A 5,355-nucleotide genomic window follows, 5' to 3' on the forward strand; every position below is an offset into this window, starting at 1 on the left:
CTAGCACTGGACAGATGAGAGGTGCGGTGGTGGGAGATCAAATCTAAAGACTGGAACTGGGAAGGAGTTATTAAGAGCTGGCCTGGAGGATAAATACCTGTTGGCAATAGTAAATAGATAGTGTGATAGATAGTAATAGATCCTAGTTTATCAAGATTGCTCACCGTGGACATCATATATTCCTTGGTATAAACCTGGTGAAGCCTTTGATACATCGTAGATTTAAGCCAAAGGAATTTCAACATCCCAAACTGTTTAGGTTGTGATAAAAGTTGCATTTTTACAGAGTAAAAGTAAGAAAAGGGGCCAAAAAGTAGCATTCTGAAGATGTGAGTCAAGAAAAATGTGCGGCCCTGGCTGGTTACCAAACACACACTCCCATGAGGAAAGCCTCAATTTCTATTGCGCACATGTAAGACAATAATGTGACAAAAAATGTTAGACCCTGTTCAAGTGGTGTCAGGTTTATCACATAATCCAGTTTCCCAGCAGGAAGTGCATGAACATCCCACAATCAAAGCGGGTAAATCAGAATTCTAGATGTAACACAAATTGGCTCAGGTAGCCTATAGTGTTTCAACATGGCTGTTCACAGCACAGAAATTTCTGTGAATGGTAATAACTTACAAAAAATAAAGAAATAAGTAATGTAAAATAAAGAAAAAAAATCTTGCTGCAAAACTTGTGAAAACCCCTTATTAGCAGAGGCTAATGACAATAGTAAGAGATTAAAAAAAAAAATCATTTCTGATTTTCATAATTTATGATGTTGATTGTCATTCACTGTTGCCCCTTGAGTAGCTCCTCCGTCTCCGCAATGCACTGCTTTGTGGGAAAATAATTCAGTATCACTGCATGTTGAAAATACTGAGCCAATTGAGTATGTATAGTATGTACAGTATGTTGACTTGAGCATACTGCATTTTCAAACTTCTGCAGTGTGAACTCACTCCATACTCAAAACTTGGTTCGAATGAATATGTAGCATGCTTTTGGGAAATAGCTTGAGTTTCTGCTTCCGAGCCCCAAAGCACATTAATGCAACAGGATTTTTTTTTTTTTTTTTTTTAATTTGCAAAACCGGAAGTGGGAGCCTCCGAGCCAGCCCATGAATCAGGTGAGGACATGAATGCAGTATAAGACCCAGCTCAAATGTAATCAAATCAGATGAGGGGAAGCAGCAAGGCATTGAGGACAAGACATTCAGATCAACATACAGTATAATGTAATACAATATTAAAACATATAACCAGAAATTGAGTGAATAAATCATCTTACAGAGTGGCTCCAATACCAACTGTGATTATCTTTGAGTAAATCCTAGTCTGGATGTGCATAATGTGAAACCCAGCGGCAGCTACGACTGTTTGGCCAGGCTATCGTGGCTCCAATGGCAACATGGTATATTTGAGGACACATCAGAATTAGCCACGGGGGGCGGTTGATGAAAGGCTACCTCTTGAAACGCAAACTCATTTCCACTTGCAAAGGAAATTAGATTCTACATTTGATCCAAGATGGCATTAACTGCAATCACAGCTCACTGGTTGTAATTAAAAGTTATGACTGTACTCATTATGGCCGTTAGTGAAAACAGTCTGGAAAAATATGCATATGGTTCATGATCAGTGACTTCAATCATGTCCCAAGTGTTTGTTTTTTGTGAAGTATCTGTCCGGTGGTGATGCATGTCTATAATATGCTCTTCCAAAGGACTGTGGTTGCAGAGAGTCCACGGAAAATGACGGCTTTTTATTGAAAATTATTCTTTTGTAATTAACTTCCTTCCCATAACTAAGGGTGCTCATTTGAGTTGGCCCAGGGGAGGTATTCATATTTAATGGAAAATATTGGCATTTTTATGCTCACTTTTTTACTCAGTTCCTTAATCACAAGCCAGTTATATCTTACTGAGAGGGAATTTAAAATCAGAAAAAAACCTTTATTTTTATAATTAAGGGCTGTATCCTTTTAACTAATAAAAGGTAAGTTGTTGATGGACTCAGCAGGATGTAGATAAATGTGTCTGTGCGCTGCTCCGAAACCTGCTTTGCAGTAATTAATTTGAAAATGATGGGTTGGTTGGCACTTAAATATGTTTCCTGTTGTTATTACTGTTATTGTTGTAATTCACTGTATTGTTATTCTTATTGTTGTCATTTTGCATGGGTATATTCAGTGGAAACAAATTGCTAACCCAGACAGTCTTTGTGCCATAAGCTCTAAAGGACCCCACACACACAAGTAACAACATCAGTGTACTGCCAGAAATAATAAGAGGTTTTGCAAACAATGGAAAGATGTCTTTGTAATAGACAATTATGTGTGGGGTACAATTCTATAGCTGTCAATCTCAAAGCAGACAACATTTTTCTCTCTGGTCTCAATGCCTTTTGTCAGGCAGCTTGCTGGTAGTTATCCGGAGAGAAGTTAGTTCTTTCGCAGCAGAAAATATAGAAAGTTACATTTCCAGAGATAAACTGGCATTGAGAAATTTGCGCAGACAAATATGCAACAAAGAAGGATAACAGTTTGGGATTGAGAATATCTTTGTCTGGCACAATGGCAGCCCACGAACAGCAGCAAATAAACAGAGAAACAGAGACAAAACTGGAACGTCAGAATGGCCCAGTGGTTACAAGGACTGTCCTATAACCAGAGAGTCACAGGTTTGATCACATACCTGCACCAAAACAGTGTGTCCATTAAATGCCATGTCAAGTCAAAGTGTCAAAGTGAAATAAAGGGCTTTGAATATGCAAAATATTCAGTAATCATGATCTTAACTGATAAAAGACGACTAGCGTCTAGCCAATTATAACAAGCAGCAGGTTCCTTGCTATTTGGTCAGCAGTAGCTATGAGGTAAACTTGCTTTCTCTCATCTATTGATGTGCCTCACACATACTTTGACTGCACTAAGCTTTTGTCAGCTTGTGTCAGGGGCAGCACTGATGGGCAGAGGCAAGTCAACCCTGTAAACTGCACACGTGCAGGGGCCGGTGCTGCGTGGGCTAATCCTCCTCCATCTCTTCTGCAGGGCAGATTGTGGCAGCACAGGTGGCAAATAGGTCAGAGTTTTTTGCATTTGACTGCGGATTTCTTTTGCTGTTTTGTACTCCACATTTGTATTTATTTATTTTTATTTTGCCTCTCTATTATTTGCGCTTTTGCAAAGCTGAACTCTGTCTCTGCCAAATCGGAGTGGGGAGGGGAGATGCCATGGGGGCTGCCTGCTGAGCTGCATGACTGACAGATAGACAGACTGTCACTCGAGCAGGAAAGGGAGGGGTGATACTCAGGTATTTGGCTATAATGATCGAGCATCTTAACGTTCCTTACCTGGTATGGTGGCCCAGTCGACAAAGTCAGCTAAGCTAAAAAAAAAAAAAAAAAGTGTCCTCTGTTGGACTGCAAGAGCTTGCAACCCACCAAGATTTCTCCCGGTAGCTTACTCCAGATGGCCCGTCCACCACTGAGCAGGGCTTTTGCTGAAAACGTGCACCTGTTCTCAGCAAGCCGACCCAGTGTAAATAAACAGCCACCCTACTGATTATAACAAACAATACCATCCACAAAGGTGGAGCCAGCTGAGCCAGCAAATCAGGGACCTGGTGTGGGAGAGGAAATGTGTGTGTTTGCATGTGTGTGTCCATCCAAAGCTTTTCAGCAAATAATAGCCCAAGTATTCTGCCTCTGACAGAGCCTTATCCCTCATTGCCTATGTCTCTATTTGCTGCAATCTGCCAGTCAAGAAACAGCTGTATAGAAAAATGTCAGATACACACTTCCCCTAATAAATTTGGCAGCAATTTACACATCTTGATTAACTGTAGAGCGTTTTTTTATTTTTTTTTTATTTAATTTTAAAAAAGTCCTATTTTTAGCTGAATGAACAATGTATAGGCTTTACAAATGATACCTACACATTTTACTAACATCCATTGTTTCATTTACATAATAAGGTAATGTCTGGCAGACTGTATCCGATCAGTCTGATCAAAAGTCTGGGGGCGATTCTTTTTTAGTCCAATCCATCTGTAAACAAATGGTGTGTGGACTTCTTTGGTAGTGCAGAAATCTCAGCAGTAAGTACTGTAATGATTGTACTGCACAAACTTTATTCCCTGCTGAAGAGGCTGAGGTTTCAGCCCATGCGGCGTCTTCTTCAGAGCTCTGAACTCTCAGCGTTGTATCACATCATGACCTCTGTTTTCTATTCTTCATACTGCATCACAAGGTTGCTGCGATTCACTGCCAAGCCCCTGATGGTCTGTATCTGTAACAGACAGGCTTTTGTCTACAGCTGTCTCTTGATGTCGTACAATGTGTGACGTCTCAGTTAGTGTCTTAGGTCTTGTTTTTCCTGTTCTTATTATTCGATTCATTCGTCGTTTCATCTTGTCATAATAACCCTCCCTCTTGTTTCAGATCACTTCACTTCCTGCCCCTGTGTGTGTGTGTGTGTGTGTGTGTGCTTCCGCCACTGTGATTGAGCAGCCACGCCCCAACTAGTTTCACCTGGGTCTCATTAGTCCGTCTCTCTGTGTTTCCCCCTCCTCAGTGCCAGTTCGTCTTTGTCCCTTGTGACAAGTGTACCAGCTGCTGTCTGATTCCTTGCCTGTTACTTTTGCGACTTGTTTTGCAAGTAAAGACTGAGTTTGATTTTTATCCCTGTGTCCCGGTCGTGTTATTGAGTCCCTGCCAGAAAACATCTTGTGCTCACACGAAATTTTCTCGTGCGCACGAGAAAGCATTGGATGCGCGCGCATGTTTTGTGGGAGATCCATTGCATTTGGTTTGAGGTCTGTGTGAAAATGCCAGTTCAGGAGTTAATTCGGCTGTATTTCGAACTAGAACTTTATTGTAAGGACATGGCTGCTGTGCTTGCAAGTCGTCATCGCTATGCAATGGCGGTTCTGCCGCCCTAGGCGAAATTACTGGCTCGCGTCATTCCATGTTACTACTCCTAGACCTGCCCCCGACCCGCCTGATGCCGGCCGGTGGCTTTTTTATTCAAACAAGATTTTGTCTATATAAAAAGTAGCCTATTTTTTCCAAAAAAGGGTCTTGAAAAAGAGGGGTCATCTCGAATTTTGAAGGCATGTAGTCTGTTTCGGCGCAAGGGATACACCCCTTTGGATCGTGTGGTTGATTTCATTCACCGATAGTTACAAACAAGTGGCCAGCTGTGTGGGTATAGGTGGATCTACACTAAGCACAACTCCTGCTGTTGATTATACCCTCGGTTTCTGGAGCATACCAGTAAAAGTAACGTGGGCACGGGAGATTATCTCGTGCTCACGAGATGTTTTTCTCTTGCGCAGGAGAAACATATCTAAAAGAAACATTTTCC

Source organism: Myripristis murdjan, chromosome 10 (assembly GCF_902150065.1).
Source record: "Myripristis murdjan chromosome 10, fMyrMur1.1, whole genome shotgun sequence".
Classification (NCBI taxonomy): domain Eukaryota; kingdom Metazoa; phylum Chordata; class Actinopteri; order Holocentriformes; family Holocentridae; genus Myripristis; species Myripristis murdjan.